Below are 19,041 nucleotides of genomic sequence, written 5' to 3' on the forward strand. Positions count from 1 at the left end.
GTCCATTCGGAACCCTAACCGGAACTCTATCCCTAGCCCACAACATAACGCGAACCCTAGGTCCAATCGGAACCCTAACCGGATCTCTAACCCTAGCCCTCAACATAACCCTAACCCTAGGTCCAATCGGAACCCTAACCGGATCTCTAAACCTAGCTCTCAACATAACCCTAACCCTAGGTCCAATCCGAACCCTTACCGGATATCTAACCCTAGCCCTCAACATAACCCTAACCCTAGGTCCAATCGAAACCCTAACAGGATCTCTACCCCTCGCCCCCAACATAACCCTAACCCTAGGTCCAATCGGAACCCTAACCGGATCTCTAACCCTAGCCCTCAACATAACCCTAACCCTAGGTCCAATCGGAACCCTAACCGGATCTCTAAACCCTAGCCCTCAACATAACACTAACCCTAGGTTCAATCGTTACCCTAACCGGATCTCTAACTCTAGCCCTCAACATAACCCTAACCCCAGGTCCAATCGGAACCCTAACCGGATCTCTAACCCTAGCCCTCAACATAACACTAACCCTAGGTTCAATCGGAACCCTAACCGGATCTCTAACCCTAGCCCTCAACATAACCCTAACCCTAGGTCCAATCCGAACCCTAACCGGATCTCTAACCCTAGCCCTCAACATAACCCTAACCCTAGGTCCAATCGGAACCGTAACCGGATCTCTAACCCTAGCCCTCAACATAACCATAACCCTAGATTCAATCGGAACCTTAAACGGATATCTAACCCGAGCCATCAACAGAACACTAACCCTAGGTCCAATCGGAACCCTAACCGGAACTCTAACCCTAGCCCTCAAAATAACCCTAACCCTAGGTCCAATCGGAACCCTAACAGGAACTCTAACCCTAGCCCTCAAAATAACCCTAACATAGGTCCAATCGGAACCCTAACCAGATCTTTAACCTTGGGCCTCAACATAACCCTAAACTTAGGTCCATTCGGAGCCCTAACCGGATATCTATCCCTAACGCTCAACATAACCCTAACCCTACGTCCAATCGGAACCCTAATCGGATCTCTAACCCTAGCCCTCAACATAACCCTAACCCTAGGTCCAATTGGAACCCTAACCGGATCTCTAACCCTAGCCCTCAACATAACCCTAACCCTAGGTCCAATCGAAACCCTGAACGGATCCCTAACCCTAGCCCTCAACATAACCATAACCCTAGGTCCAATAGGAACCCTAACCGGAACTCCAACCCTAGCCCTCAACATAACCCTAACCCTAGGTCCAATCGGAACCCTAACCGGAACTCGAACCCTAGCCCTCAACATAACCCTAACCCTAGGTCCAATCGGAACCCTAACCGGAACTCTAACCCTAGCCCTCAAAATAACCCTAACCCTAGGTCCAATCGGAACCCTAACCGGAACTTTAACCCTAGCCCTCAAAATAACCCTAACCCTAAGTCCAATCGGAACCCTAACAGGATCTCTAACCCTAGCCCTCAACTAACCCTAACCCTAGGTTCAATCGGAACCCTAACCGGATCTATAACCCTAGCCCTCAATATAACCCTAACCCTATGTCCAATCTGAACCCTGAACGGATATCTAACCCTAGCCCTCAACATAACCCTAACCCTAGGTCCGTCTGAACCCTAACCGGATATATAACCCTGGCGCTCAACATAACCCTAACCCGAGGTCCAATCGGAACAATAACCGGATAGCTAACCCTAGCCCTCAATATAACCCTAACTCTAGGTCCAATCGGAACCCTAACCGGATCTCTAACCCTCGCCCTCAACATAACCCTAACCCTAGGTCCAATCGGAACCCTAACCGGATCTCTAACCCTAGCCCTCAACATAACCCTAACCCTAGGTCCAATCGGAACCCTAAACGGATATCTAACCCTAGCCCTCAACATAACCCTAACCCTAGGTCCAATCGGAACCGTAACCGGATCTCTAACCCTAGCCCTCAACATAACGCTAACCCTAGGTCCAATCGGAACCCTAACCGGAACTTTAACCCTAGCCCTCAAAATAACCCTAACCCTAGGTCCAATCGGAACCCTAACCGGAACTTTAACCCTAGCCCTCAACATAACCCTAACCCTAGGTCCAATCGGGACACTACCGGATATCTCTCCCTAGACTTCAACATAACCCTAACCCTAGGTCCAATCGGAACCCTAACAGGATCTCTAACCCTAGCCCTCAACTAACCCTAACCCTAGGTTCAATCGGAACCCTAACCGGATCTATAACCCTAGCACTCAACATAACCCTAACCCGAGGTCCAATCTGAACCCTAACCGGATTTCTAACCCTAGCCCTCAACATAACCCTAACCCTAGGTCCAATCGGGACCCTAACCGGATATCTATCCCTAGCCCTCAACATAACCCTAACCCTAGGTCCAATCGAAACCCTAACCGGATCTCTAACCCTCGCCCTCAACATAACCCTAACCCTAGGTCCAATCGGAACCCTAACCGGATCTCTAACCCTATCCCTCAACATAACCCTAACCCTAGGTCCAATCGGAACCCTAAACGGATATCTAACCCTAGCCCTCAATATAACCCTAACCCTAGGTCCAATCGGAACCCTAACCGGATCTCTAACCCTAGCCCTCAACATAACGCTAACCCTAGGTCCAATCGGAACCCTAACCGGAACTTTAACCCTAGCCCTCAAAATAACCCTAACCCTAGGTCCAATCGGAACCCTAACCGGAACTTTAACCCTAGCCCTCAACATAACCCTAACCCTAGGTCCAATCGGGACACTACCGGATATCTCTCCCTAGCCTTCAACATAACCCTAACCCTAGGTCCAATCGAAACCCTAACCGGATCTCTAACCCTCGCCCTCAACATAACCCTAACCATAGGTCCAATCGGAACCCTAACCGGATCTCTAACCCTAGCCCTCAACATAACCCTAACCCTAAGTCCAATCGGAACCCTAACAGGATCTCTAACCCTAGCCCTCAACTAACCCTAACCCTAGGTTCAATCGGAACCCTAACCGGATCTATAACCCTAGCACTCAACATAACCCTAACCCGAGGTCCAATCTGAACCCTAACCGGATCTCTAACCCTAGCCCTCAACATAACCCTAACCCTAGGTCCAATCGGGACCCTAACCGGATATCTATCCCTAGCCCTCAACATAACCCTAACCCTAGGTCCAATCGAAACCCTAACCGGATCTCTAACCCTCGCCCTCAACATAACCCTAACCCTAGGTCCAATCGGAACCCTAACCGGATCTCTAACCCTATCCCTCAACATAACCCAAACCCTAGGCCCTATCGTAACGCTAACCGGATCTCTAAGCCTAGCCCTCAACATAACCCTAACCCTAGGTCCAATCGTAACCCTAACCGTCTCTCTAAACCGAGCCCTCAACATAACCCTAACCCTAGGTCCAATAGTAACAATAACCGGATCTCTAACCCTAGCCCTCAACATAACCCTAACCCTAGGTCCAATAGTAACCCTAATCGGATCTCTGACCCTAGATCTCAACATAACCCTAACCCTAGGTCCAGTTGTAACCCTTACCAGATCTCTAACCCTAACCCTCAACATAACCCGAACCCTAGGTCAAATCGTAACCCTAACCGGATCTCTAAGCCTAGCCCTCAACATAACCCTAACCATAGGTCCAATTGCAACCCTAACCAGATCTCTAACACTACCCTCAACATAACCCTAACCCTAGGTCAAATCGTTACCCTAACCGTCTCTCTAAGCCCAGCCCTCAACATAACCATAACCCTAGGTACAATAGTAACCCTAATCGGATCTATAACACTAGACCTCAACATAACCCCAACCCTAGGTCCAATCGTAACCCCAACTGTCTCTCTAAGCTTAGCCTTCAACATAACCCTAACCCAAGTCCAATCGTAACCCTAACTAGATCTCTTACCCAGGAATCATCATAACCCTAACCCTAGGTCCAATCGTAACCCTAACCGGATCTCTAACCCTAGCCCTAAACATAACCCTAACCCTAGGTCCAATCGTAACCCTAACCGGATCTCTAAGCCTAGCCGTCAACATAACCCTAACCCTAGGTACAATTGTAACCCTAACCAGATCTCTAACCGTGGCCCTGAACATAACTCGAACACTAGGTCCAATCGTAACCCTAACCGTCTCTGTAACCCTAGCCCTCAACATAACCCTAACCCTAGGTCCAATATTGTCCCTAACCGGATCTCTATCCCTAGCCCTCAACATAACCCTAACCCTAGGTCAAATCGTTACCCTAACCGGATCTCTAAGCCTAGCCGTCAACATAACCCTAACCCTAGGTACAATTGTAACCCTAACCAGATCTCTAACCGTGGCCCTGAACATAACTCGAACACTAGGTCCAATCGTAACCCTAACCGTCTCTGTAACCCTAGCCCTCAACATAACCCTAACCCTAGGTCCAATATTGTCCCTAACCGGATCTCTATCCCTAGCCCTCAACATAACCCTAACCCTAGGTCAAATCGTTACCCTAACCGGATCTCTAACCCTAGCCCTCAACATAACCCTAACCCTACGTCCAATCGGAACCCTAATCGGATCTCTAACCCTAGCCCTCAACATAACCATAACCCTAGGTTCAATCGGAACCTTAAACGGATATCTAACCCGAGCCATCAACAGAACACTAACCCTAGGTCCAATCGGAACCCTAACCTGAACTCGAACCCTAGCCCTCAACATAACCCTAACCCTAGGTCCAATCGGAACCCTAACCGGATCTCTAACTCTCGCCCTCAACATAACCCTAACCCTAGGTCCAATCGGAACCCTAACCGGATCTCTAACCCTAGCCCTCAACATAACCCTAACCCTAGGTCCAATCGGAAGCCTAAACGGATATCTAACCCTCGCCCTCAACATAACCCTAACCCTAGGTCCAATCGGAACCCTAACCGGATCTCTAACCCTAGCCCTCAACATAACCCTAACCCTAGGTTCAATCGGAAACCTAACCGGATCTCTAACCCTAGCCCTCAACATAACCCTAACCCTAGGTCCAATCGGAACCCTAACCGGATCTCTAACCCTAGCCCTCAACATAACCCTAACCCTAGGTCCAATCGGAACCCTAACCGGATCTCTAACCCTAGCGCTCAACATAACCCTAACCCAAGGTCCATTCGGAACCCTAACCTGATCTCTAACCCTAGCCCGCAACATAACCCAAACCCTAGGTCCAATCGGAACCCTAACCGGATCTCTAACCCTAGCCCTAAACATAACCCTAACCCTAGGTCCAATCGTAACCCTAACCGGATCTCTAAGCCTAGCCGTCAACATAACCCTAACCCTAGGTACAATTGTAACCCTAACCAGATCTTTAACCGGGGCCCTGAACATAACTCGAACACTAGGTCCAATCGTAACCCTAACCGTCTCTGTAACCCTAGCCCTCAACATAACCCTAACCCTAGGTCCAATTGGAACCCTAACCGGATCTCTAACCCTAGCCCTCAAAATAACCCTAACATAGGTCCAATCGGAACCCTAACCAGATCTTTAACCTTGGGCCTCAACATAACCCTAAACTTAGGTCCATTCGGAGCCCTAACCGGATATCTATCCCTAACGCTCAACATAACCCTAACCCTACGTCCAATCGGAACCCTAATCGGATCTCTAACCCTAGCCCTCAACATAACCCTAACCCTAGGTCCAATTGGAACCCTAACCGGATCTCTAACCCTAGCCCTCAACATAACCCTAACCCTAGGTCCAATCGAAACCCTGAACGGATCCCTAACCCTAGCCCTCAACATAACCATAACCCTAGGTCCAATAGGAACCCTAACCGGAACTCGAACCCTAGCCCTCAACATAACCCTAACCCTAGGTCCAATCGGAACCCTAACCGGAACTCGAACCCTAGCCCTCAACATAACCCTAACCCTAGGTCCAATCGGAACCCTAACCGGAACTCTAACCCTAGCCCTCAAAATAACCCTAACCCTAGGTCCAATCGGAACCCTAACCGGATCTCTAACCCTAGCCCTCAACATAACCCTAACCCTAGTTCCATTCGGGACCCTAACCGGATATCTCTCCCTAGCCCTCAACATAACCCTAACCCTAGGTCCAATCGGGACCTTAACCGGATCTCTAACCCTAGCCCTCAACTTAACCCTAACCCTAGGTCCAATCGGAACCCTAAAGGGATATCTAACCCTAGCCCTCAATATAACCCTAACCCTAGGTCCAATCGGAACCCTAACCGGATCTCTAACCCTAGCCCTCAACATAACCCTAACCCTAGGTCCAATCGGAACCCTAACCGGATCTCTAAACCCTAGCCCTCAACATAACACTAACCCTAGGTTCAATCGTTACCCTAACCGGATCTCTAACTCTAGCCCTCAACATAACCCTAACCCTAGGTCCAATCGGAACCCTAACCGGATCTCTAACCCTAGCCCTCAACATAACACTAACCCTAGGTTCAATCGGAACCCTAACCGGATCTCTAACGCTAGCCCTCAACATAACCCTAACCCTAGGTCCAATCGGAACCCTAACCGGATCTCTAACCCTAGCCCTCAACATAACCCTAACCCTAGGTCCAATCGGAACCCTAACCGGATCTCTAACCCTAACCTTCAACATAACCCTAACACTACGTCCATTCGGAACCCTAACCGGATCTTTAACCCTGGCCCTCAACATAACCCTAAGCTTAGGTCCAATCGGAACCCTAACCGGATATCTATCCCTAGCCCTCCACATAACCCTAACCTTAGGTCCAATCGGAACTCTAACCGGATCTGTATACCTAGCCCTCAACATAACCCTAACCCTAGGTCCAATCGGAACCCTAACCGGATCTCGAACCCTAGCCCTCAACATAACCCTAACCCTAGGTCCATTCGGAACCCTAACCGGAACTCTATCCCTAGCCCACAACATAACGCGAACCCTAGGTCCAATCGGAACCCTAACCGGATCTCTAACCCTAGCCCTCAACATAACCCTAACCCTAGGTCCAATCGGAACCCTAACCGGATCTCTAAACCTAGCTCTCAACATAACCCTAACCCTAGGTCCAATCCGAACCCTTACCGGATATCTAACCCTAGCCCTCAACATAACCCTAACCCTAGGTCCAATCGAAACCCTAACAGGATCTCTACCCCTCGCCCCCAACATAACCCTAACCCTAGGTCCAATCGGAACCCTAACCGGATCTCTAACCCTAGCCCTCAACATAACCCTAACCCTAGGTCCAATCGGAACCCTAACCGGATCTCTAAACCCTAGCCCTCAACATAACACTAACCCTAGGTTCAATCGTTACCCTAACCGGATCTCTAACTCTAGCCCTCAACATAACCCTAACCCTAGGTCCAATCGGAACCCTAACCGGATCTCTAACCCTAGCCCTCAACATAACACTAACCCTAGGTTCAATCGGAACCCTAACCGGATCTCTAACCCTAGCCCTCAACATAACCCTAACCCTAGGTCCAATCCGAACCCTAACCGGATCTCTAACCCTAGCCCTCAACATAACCCTAACCCTAGGTCCAATCGGAACCGTAACCGGATCTCTAACCCTAGCCCTCAACATAACCATAACCCTAGGTTCAATCGGAACCTTAAACGGATATCTAACCCGAGCCATCAACAGAACACTAACCCTAGGTCCAATCGGAACCCTAACCGGAACTCTAACCCTAGCCCTCAAAATAACCCTAACCCTAGGTCCAATCGGAACCCTAACAGGAACTCTAACCCTAGCCCTCAAAATAACCCTAACATAGGTCCAATCGGAACCCTAACCAGATCTTTAACCTTGGGCCTCAACATAACCCTAAACTTAGGTCCATTCGGAGCCCTAACCGGATATCTATCCCTAACGCTCAACATAACCCTAACCCTACGTCCAATCGGAACCCTAATCGGATCTCTAACCCTAGCCCTCAACATAACCCTAACCCTAGGTCCAATTGGAACCCTAACCGGATCTCTAACCCTAGCCCTCAACATAACCCTAACCCTAGGTCCAATCGAAACCCTGAACGGATCCCTAACCCTAGCCCTCAACATAACCATAACCCTAGGTCCAATAGGAAACCTAACCGGAACTCCAACCCTAGCCCTCAACATAACCCGAACCCTAGGTCCAATCGGAACCCTAACCGGAACTCGAACCCTAGCCCTCAACATAACCCTAACCCTAGGTCCAATCGGAACCCTAACCGGAACTGTAACCCTAGCCCTCAAAATAACCCTAACCCTAGGTCCAATCGGAACCCTAACCGGAACTTTAACCCTAGCCCTCAAAATAACCCTAACCCTAAGTCCAATCGGAACCCTAACAGGATCTCTAACCCTAGCCCTCAACTAACCCTAACCCTAGGTTCAATCGGAACCCTAACCGGATCTATAACCCTAGCACTCAACATAACCCTAACCCGAGGTCCAATCTGAACCCTAACCGGATCTCTAACCCTAGCCCTCAACATAACCCTAACCCTAGGTCCAATCGGGACCCTAACCGGATATCTATCCCTAGCCCTCAACATAACCCTAACCCTAGGTCCAATCGAAACCCTAACCGGATCTCTAACCCTCGCCCTCAACATAACCCTAACCCTAGGTCCTATCGGGACCCTAACGGATATCTCTCCCTAGCCTTCAGCATAACCCTAACCCTAGGTCCAATCGGAACCCTAACCGGATCTCTAACCCTAGCCCTCAACATAACCCTAACCCTAAGTCCAATCGGAACCCTAAGAGGATCTCTAACCCTAGCCCTCAACATAACCCTAACCCTAGGTCCAATCGGAACCCTAACCGGAACTCTAACCCTAGCCCTCAAAATAACCCTAACATAGGTCCAATCGGAACCCTAACCGGATCTTTAACCTTGGGCCTCAAAATAACCCTAAACTTAGGTCCATTCGGAACCCTAACCGGATATCTATCCCTAACCCTCACCATAACCCTAACCCTACGTACAATCGGAACCCTAACCGGATCTCTAACCCTAGCCCTCAACATAACCCTAACCCTAGGTGCAATCGGAACCCTAACCGGATCTCTAACCCTAGCCTTCAACATAACCCTAACCCTAGGTCCAATCGAAACCCTGAACGGATCTCTAACCCTAGCCCTCAACATAACCATAACCCTAGGTCCAATCGGAACCCTAAACGGATATCTAACCCTAGCCATCAACAGAACACTAACCCTAGGTCCAATCGGAACCCTAACCGGAACTCGAACCCTAGCCCTCAACATAACCCTAACCCTAGGTCCAATCGGAACCCTAACCGGAACTCTAACCCTAGCCCTCAAAATAACCCTAACCCTAGGTCCAATCGGAACCCTAACCGGATCTCTAACCCTAGCCCTCAACATAACCCTAACCCTAGGTCCAATCGGACCCTAACCGGATCTCTAACCCTAGCCCTCAACTTAACCCTAAACCTAGGTCCAATCGGAACCCTAAACGGATATCTAACCCTAGCCCTCAATATAACCCTAACCCTATGTCCAATCTGAACCCTGAACGGATATCTAACCCTAGCCCTCAACATAACCCTAACCCTAGGTCCGTCTGAACCCTAACCGTATATATATCCCTGGCGCTCAACATAACCCTAACCCGAGGTCCAATCGGAACAATAACCGGATATCTAACCCTAGCCCTCAATATAACCCTAACTCTAGGTCCAATCGGAACCCTAACCGGATCTCTAACCCTCGCCCTCAACATAACCCTAACCCTAGGTCCAATCGGAACCCTAACCGGATCTCTAACCCTAGCCCTCAACATAACCCTAACCCTAGGTCCAATCGGAACCCTAAACGGATATCTAACCCTAGCCCTCAACATAACCCTAACCCTAGGTCCAATCGGAACCGTAACCGGATCTCTAACCCTAGCCCTCAACATAACGCTAACCCTAGGTCCAATCGGAACCCTAACCGGAACTTTAACCCTAGCCCTCAAAATAACCCTAACCCTAGGTCCAATCGGAACCCTAACCGGAACTTTAACCCTAGCCCTCAACATAACCCTAACCCTAGGTCCAATCGGGACACTACCGGATATCTCTCCCTAGACTTCAACATAACCCTAACCCTAGGTCCAATCGGAACCCTAACAGGATCTCTAACCCTAGCCCTCAACTAACCCTAACCCTAGGTTCAATCGGAACCCTAACCGGATCTATAACCCTAGCACTCAACATAACCCTAACCCGAGGTCCAATCTGAACCCTAACCGGATTTCTAACCCTAGCCCTCAACATAACCCTAACCCTAGGTCCAATCGGGACCCTAACCGGATATCTAACCCTCGCCCTCAACATAACCCTAACCCTAGGTCCAATCGGAACCCTAACCGGATCTCTAACCCTATCCCTCAACATAACCCTAACCCTAGGTCCAATCGGAACCCTAAACGGATATCTAACCCTAGCCCTCAATATAACCCTAACCCTAGGTCCAATCGGAACCCTAACCCGATCTCTAACCCTAGCCCTCAACATAACGCTAACCCTAGGTCCAATCGGAACCCTAACCGGAACTTTAACCCTAGCCCTCAAAATAACCCTAACCCTAGGTCCAATCGGAACCCTAACCGGAACTTTAACCCTAGCCCTCAACATAACCCTAACCCTAGGTCCAATCGGGACACTACCGGATATCTCTCCCTAGCCTTCAACATAACCCTAACCCTAGGTCCAATCGAAACCCTAACCGGATCTCTAACCCTCGCCCTCAACATAACCCTAACCATAGGTCCAATCGGAACCCTAACCGGATCTCTAACCCTAGCCCTCAACATAACCCTAACCCTAAGTCCAATTGGAACCCTAACAGGATCTCTAACCCTAGCCCTCAACTAACCCTAACCCTAGGTTCAATCGGAACCCTAACCGGATCTATAACCCTAGCACTCAACATAACCCTAACCCGAGGTCCAATCTGAACCCTAACCGGATCTCTAACCCTAGCCCTCAACATAACCCTAACCCTAGGTCCAATCGGGACCCTAACCGGATATCTATCCCTAGCCCTCAACATAACCCTAACCCTAGGTCCAATCGAAACCCTAACCGGATCTCTAACCCTCGCCCTCAACATAACCCTAACCCTAGGTCCAATCGGAACCCTAACCGGATCTCTAACCCTATCCCTCAACATAACCCTAACCCTAGGTCCAATCGGAACCCTAAACGGATATCTAACCCTAGCCCTCAATATAACCCTAACCCTAGGTCCAATCGGAACCCTAACCGGATCTCTAACCCTAGCCCTCAACATAACCCTAACCCTAGGTCCAATCGGAAACCTAACGGGATCTCTAAACCCTAGCCCTCAACATAACACTAACCCTAGGTTCAATCGTTACCCTAACCGGATCTCTAACTCTAGCCCTCAACATAACCCTAACCCTAGGTCCAATCGGAACCCTAACCGGATCTCTAACCCTAGCCCTCAACATAACACTAACCCTAGGTTCAATCGGAACCCTAACCGGATCTCTAACCCTAGCCCTCAACATAACCCTAACCCTAGGTCCAATCGGAACCCTAACCGGATCTCTAACCCTAGCCCTCAACATAACCCTAACCCTAGGTCCAATCGGAACCCTAACCGGATCTCTAACCCTAACCCTCAACATAACCCTAACACTACCTCCATTCGGAACCCTAACCGGATCTTTAACCCTGGCCCTCAACATAACCCTAAGCTTAGGTCCAATCGGAACCCTAACCGGATATCTATCCCTAGCCCTCCACATAACCCTAACCTTAGGTCCAATCGGAACTCTAACCGGATCTGTATACCTAGCCCTCAACATAACCCTAACCCTAGGTCCAATCGGAACCCTAACCGGATCTCGAACCCTAGCCCTCAACATAACCCTAACCCTAGGTCCATTCGGAACCCTAACCGGAACTCTATCCCTAGCCCACAACATAACGCGAACCCTAGGTCCAATCGGAACCCTAACCGGATCTCTAACCCTAGCCCTCAACATAACCCTAACCCTAGGTCCAATCGGAACCCTAACCGGATCTCTAAACCTAGCTCTCAACATAACCCTAACCCTAGGTCCAATCCGAACCCTTACCGGATATCTAACCCTAGCCCTCAACATAACCCTAACCCTAGGTCCAATCGAAACCCTAACAGGATCTCTACCCCTCGCCCCCAACATAACCCTAACCCTAGGTCCAATCGGAACCCTAACCGGATCTCTAACCCTAGCCCTCAACATAACCCTAACCCTAGGTCCAATCGGAACCCTAACCGGATCTCTAAACCCTAGCCCTCAACATAACACTAACCCTAGGTTCAATCGTTACCCTAACCGGATCTCTAACTCTAGCCCTCAACATAACCCTAACCCTAGGTCCAATCGGAACCCTAACCGGATCTCTAACCCTAGCCCTCAACATAACACTAACCCTAGGTTAAATCGGAACCCTAACCGGATCTCTAACCCTAGCCCTCAACATAACCCTAACCCTAGGTCCAATCCGAACCCTAACCGGATCTCTAACCCTAGCCCTCAACATAACCCTAACCCTAGGTCCAATCGGAACCGTAACCGGATCTCTAACCCTAGCCCTCAACATAACCATAACCCTAGGTTCAATCGGAACCTTAAACGGATATCTAACCCGAGCCATCAACAGAACACTAACCCTAAGTCCAATCGGAACCCTAACCGGAACTCTAACCCTAGCCCTCAAAATAACCCTAACCCTAGGTCCAATCGGAACCCTAACAGGAACTCTAACCCTAGCCCTCAAAATAACCCTAACATAGGTCCAATCGGAACCCTAACCAGATCTTTAACCTTGGGCCTCAACATAACCCTAAACTTAGGTCCATTCGGAGCCCTAACCGGATATCTATCCCTAACGCTCAACATAACCCTAACCCTACGTCCAATCGGAACCCTAATCGGATCTCTAACCCTAGCCCTCAACATAACCCTAACCCTAGGTCCAATTGGAACCCTAACCGGATCTCTAACCCTAGCCCTCAACATAACCCTAACCCTAGGTCCAATCGAAACCCTGAACGGATCCCTAACCCTAGCCCTCAACATAACCATAACCCTAGGTCCAATAGGAACCCTAACCGGAACTCCAACCCTAGCCCTCAACATAACCCTAACCCTAGGTCCAATCGGAACCCTAACCGGAACTCGAACCCTAGCCCTCAACATAACCCTAACCCTAGGTCCAATCGGAACCCTAACCGGAACTGTAACCCTAGCCCTCAAAATAACCCTAACCCTAGGTCCAATCGGAACCCTAACCGGAACTTTAACCCTAGCCCTCAAAATAACCCTAACCCTAAGTCCAATCGGAACCCTAACAGGATCTCTAACCCTAGCCCTCAACTAACCCTAACCCTAGGTTCAATCGGAACCCTAACCGGATCTATAACCCTAGCACTCAAGATAACCCTAACCCGAGGTCCAATCTGAACCCTAACCGGATCTCTAACCCTAGCCCTCAACATAACCCTAACCCTAGGTCCAATCGGGACCCTAACCGGATATCTATCCCTAGCCCTCAACATAACCCTAACCCTAGGTCCAATCGAAACCCTAACCGGATCTCTAACCCTCGCCCTCAACATAACCCTAACCCTAGGTCCTATCGGGACCCTAACGGATATCTCTCCCTAGCCTTCAGCATAACCCTAACCCTAGGTCCAATCGGAACCCTAACCGGATCTCTAACCCTAGCCCTCAACATAACCCTAACCCTAAGTCCAATCGGAACCCTAAGAGGATCTCTAACCCTAGCCCTCAACATAACCCTAACCCTAGGTCCAATCGGAACCCTAACCGGAACTCTAACCCTAGCCCTCAAAATAACCCTAACATAGGTCCAATCGGAACCCTAACCGGATCTTTAACCTTGGGCCTCAAAATAACCCTAAACTTAGGTCCATTCGGAACCCTAACCGGATATCTATCCCTAACCCTCACCATAACCCTAACCCTACGTCCAATCGGAACCCTAACCGGATCTCTAACCCTAGCCCTCAACATAACCCTAACCCTAGGTGCAATCGGAACCCTAACCGGATCTCTAACCCTAGCCATCAACATAACCGTAACCCTAGGTCCAATCGAAACCCTGAACGGATCTCTAACCCTAGCCCTCAACATAACCATAACCCTAGGTCCAATCGGAACCCTAAACGGATATCTAACCCTAGCCATCAACAGAACACTAACCCTAGGTCCAATCGGAACCCTAACCGGAACTCGAACCCTAGCCCTCAACATAACCCTAACCCTAGGTCCAATCGGAACCCTAACCGGAACTCTAACCCTAGCCCTCAAAATAACCCTAACCCTAGGTCCAATCGGAACCCTAACCGGATCTCTAACCCTAGCCCTCAACATAACCCTAACCCTAGGTCCAATCGGGACCCTAACCGGATCTCTAACCCTAGCCCTCAACTTAACCCTAAACCTAGGTCCAATCGGAACCCTAAACGGATATCTAACCCTAGCCCTCAATATAACCCTAACCCTATGTCCAATCTGAACCCTGAACGGATATCTAACCCTAGCCCTCAACATAACCCTAACCCTAGGTCCGTCTGAACCCTAACCGGATATATAACCCTGGCGCTCAACATAACCCTAACCCGAGGTCCAATCGGAACAATAACCGGATATCTAACCCTAGCCCTCAATATAACCCTAACTCTAGGTCCAATCGGAACCCTAACCGGATCTCTAACCCTCGCCCTCAACATAACCCTAACCCTAGGTCCAATCGGAACCCTAACCGGATCTCTAACCCTAGCCCTCAACATAACCCTAACCCTAGGTCCAATCGGAACCCTAAACGGATATCTAACCCTAGCCCTCAACATAACCCTAACCCTAGGTCCAATCGGAACCGTAACCGGATCTCTAACCCTAGCCCTCAACATAACGCTAACCCTAGGTCCAATCGGAACCCTAACCGGAACTTTAACCCTAGCCCTCAAAATAACCCTAACCCTAGGTCCAATCGGAACCCTAACCGGAACTTTAACCCTAGCCCTCAACATAACCCTAACCCTAGGTCCAATCGGGACACTACCGGATATCTCTCCCTAGACTTCAACATAACCCTAACCCTAGGTCCAATCGGAACCCTAACAGGATCTCTAACCCTAGCCCTCAACTAACCCTAACCCTAGGTTCAATCGGAACCCTAACCGGATCTATAACCCTAGCACTCAACATAACCCTAACCCGAGGTCCAATCTGAACCCTAACCGGATTTCTAACCCTAGCCCTCAACATAACCCTAACCCTAGGTCCAATCGGGACCCTAACCGGATATCTAACCCTCGCCCTCAACATAACCCTAACCCTAGGTCCAATCGGAACCCTAACCGGATCTCTAACCCTATCCCTCAACATAACCCTAACCCTAGGTCCAATCGGAACCCTAAACGGATATCTAACCCTAGCCCTCAATATAACCCTAACCCTAGGTCCAATCGGAACCCTAACCCGATCTCTAACCCTAGCCCTCAACATAACGCTAACCCTAGGTCCAATCGGAACCCTAACCGGAACTTTAACCCTAGCCCTCAAAATAACCCTAACCCTAGGTCCAATCGGAACCCTAACCGGAACTTTAACCCTAGCCCTCAACATAACCCTAACCCTAGGTCCAATCGGGACACTACCGGATATCTCTCCCTAGCCTTCAACATAACCCTAACCCTAGGTCCAATCGAAACCCTAACCGGATCTCTAACCCTCGCCCTCAACATAACCCTAACCATAAGTCCAATCGGAACCCTAACCGGATCTCTAACCCTAGCCCTCAACATAACCCTAACCCTAAGTCCAATCGGAACCCTAACAGGATCTCTAACCCTAGCCCTCAACTAACCCTAACCCTAGGTTCAATCGGAACCCTAACCGGATCTATAACCCTAGCACTCAACATAACCCTAACCCGAGGTCCAATCTGAACCCTAACCCGATCTCTAACTCTAGCCCTCAACATAACCCTAACCCTAGGTCCAATCGGAACCCTAACCGGATCTCTAACCCTAGCCCTCAACATAACACTAACCCTAGGTTCAATCGGAACCCTAACCGGATCTCTAACCCTAGCCCTCAACATAACCCTAACCCTAGGTCCAATCGGAACCCTAACCGGATCTCTAACCCTAGCCCTCAACATAACCCTAACCCTAGGTCCAATCGGAACCCTAACCGGATCTCTAACCCTAACCCTCAACATAACCCTAACACTACCTCCATTCGGAACCCTAACCGGATCTTTAACCCTGGCCCTCAACATAACCCTAAGCTTAGGTCCAATCGGAACCCTAACCGGATATCTATCCCTAGCCCTCCACATAACCCTAACCTTAGGTCCAATCGGAACTCTAACCGGATCTGTATACCTAGCCCTCAACATAACCCTAACCCTAGGTCCAATCGGAACCCTAACCGGATCTCGAACCCTAGCCCTCAACATAACCCTAACCCTAGGTCCATTCGGAACCCTAACCGGAACTCTATCCCTAGCCCACAACATAACGCGAACCCTAGGTCCAATCGGAACCCTAACCGGATCTCTAACCCTAGCCCTCAACATAACCCTAACCCTAGGTCCAATCGGAACCCTAACCGGATCTCTAAACCTAGCTCTCAACATAACCCTAACCCTAGGTCCAATCCGAACCCTTACCGGATATCTAACCCTAGCCCTCAACATAACCCTAACCCTAGGTCCAATCGAAACCCTAACAGGATCTCTACCCCTCGCCCCCAACATAACCCTAACCCTAGGTCCAATCGGAACCCTAACCGGATCTCTAACCCTAGCCCTCAACATAACCCTAACCCTAGGTCCAATCGGAACCCTAACCGGATCTCTAAACCCTAGCCCTCAACATAACACTAACCCTAGGTTCAATCGTTACCCTAACCGGATCTCTAACTCTAGCCCTCAACATAACCCTAACCCTAGGTCCAATCGGAACCCTAACCGGATCTCTAACCCTAGCCCTCAACATAACACTAACCCTAGGTTCAATCGGAACCCTAACCGGATCTCTAACCCTAGCCCTCAACATAACCCTAACCCTAGGTCCAATCCGAACCCTAACCGGATCTCTAACCCTAGCCCTCAACATAACCCTAACCCTAGGTCCAATCGGAACCGTAACCGGATCTCTAACCCTAGCCCTCAACATAACCATAACCCTAGGTTCAATCGGAACCTTAAACGGATATCTAACCCGAGCCATCAACAGAACACTAACCCTAGGTCCAATCGGAACCCTAACCGGAACTCTAACCCTAGCCCTCAAAATAACCCTAACCCTAGGTCCAATCGGAACCCTAACAGGAACTCTAACCCAATCCCTCAAAATAACCCTAACATAGGTCCAATCGGAACCCTAACCAGATCTTTAACCTTGGGCCTCAACATAACCCTAAACTTAGGTCCATTCGGAGCCCTAACCGGATATCTATCCCTAACGCTCAACATAACCCTAACCCTACGTCCAATCGGAACCCTAATCGGATCTCTAACCCTAGCCCTCAACATAACCCTAACCCTAGGTCCAATTGGAACCCTAACCGGATCTCTAACCCTAGCCCTCAACATAACCCTAACCCTAGGTCCAATCGAAACCCTGAACGGATCCCTAACCCTAGCCCTCAACATAACCATAACCCTAGGTCCAATAGGAACCCTAACCGGAACTCCAACCCTAGCCCTCAACATAACCCTAACCCTAGGTCCAATCGAAACCCTAACCGGAACTCGAACCCTAGCCCTCAACATAACCCTAACCATAGGTCCAATCGGAACCCTAACCGGAACTGTAACCCTAGCCCTCAAAATAACCCTAACCCTAGGTCCAATCGGAACCCTAACCGGAACTTTAACCCTAGCCCTCAAAATAACCCTAACCCTAAGTCCAATCGGAACCCTAACAGGATCTCTAACCCTAGCCCTCAACTAACCCTAACCCTAGGTTCAATCGGAACCCTAACCGGATCTATAACCCTAGCACTCAACATAACCCTAACCCGAGGTCCAATCTGAACCCTAACCGGATCTCTAACCCTAGCCCTCAACATAACCCTAACCCTAGGTCCAATCGGGACCCTAACCGGATATCTATCCCTAGCCCTCAACATAACCCTAACCCTAGGTCCAATCGAAACCCTAACCGGATCTCTAACCCTCGCCCTCAACATAACCCTAACCCTAGGTCCTATCGGGACCCTAACGGATATCTCTCCCTAGCCTTCAGCATAACCCTAACCCTAGGTCCAATCGGAACCCTAACCGGATCTCTAACCCTAGCCCTCAACATAACCCTAACCCTAAGTCCAATCGGAACCCTAAGAGGATCTCTAACCCTAGCCCTCAACATAACCCTAACCCTAGGTCCAATCGGAACCCTAACCGGAACTCTAACCCTAGCCCTCAAAATAACCCTAACATAGGTCCAATCGGAACCCTAACCGGATCTTTAACCTTGGGCCTCAAAATAACCCTAAACTTAGGTCCATTCGGAACCCTAACCGGATATCTATCCCTAACCCTCACCATAACCCTAACCCTACGTCCAATCGAAACCCTAACCGGATCTCTAACCCTAGCCCTCAACATAACCCTAACCCTAGGTGCAATCGGAACCCTAACCGGATCTCTAACCCTAGCCTTCAACATAACCCTAACCCTAGGTCCAATCGAAACCCTGAACGGATCTCTAACCCTAGCCCTCAACATAACCATAACCCTAGGTCCAATCGGAACCCTAAACGGATATCTAACCCTAGCCATCAACAGAACACTAACCCTAGGTCCAATCGGAACCCTAACCGGAACTCGAACCCTAGCCCTCAACATAACCCTAACCCTAGGTCCAATCGGAACCCTAACCGGAACTCTAACCCTAGCCCTCAAAATAACCCTAACCCTAGGTCCAATCGGAACCCTAACCGGATCTCTAACCCTAGCCCTCAACATAAC

This window comes from Miniopterus natalensis, chromosome 11 (genome assembly GCF_054644295.1).
Source record: "Miniopterus natalensis isolate mMinNat1 chromosome 11, mMinNat1.hap1, whole genome shotgun sequence".
In the NCBI taxonomy this organism is placed as follows: domain Eukaryota; kingdom Metazoa; phylum Chordata; class Mammalia; order Chiroptera; family Miniopteridae; genus Miniopterus; species Miniopterus natalensis.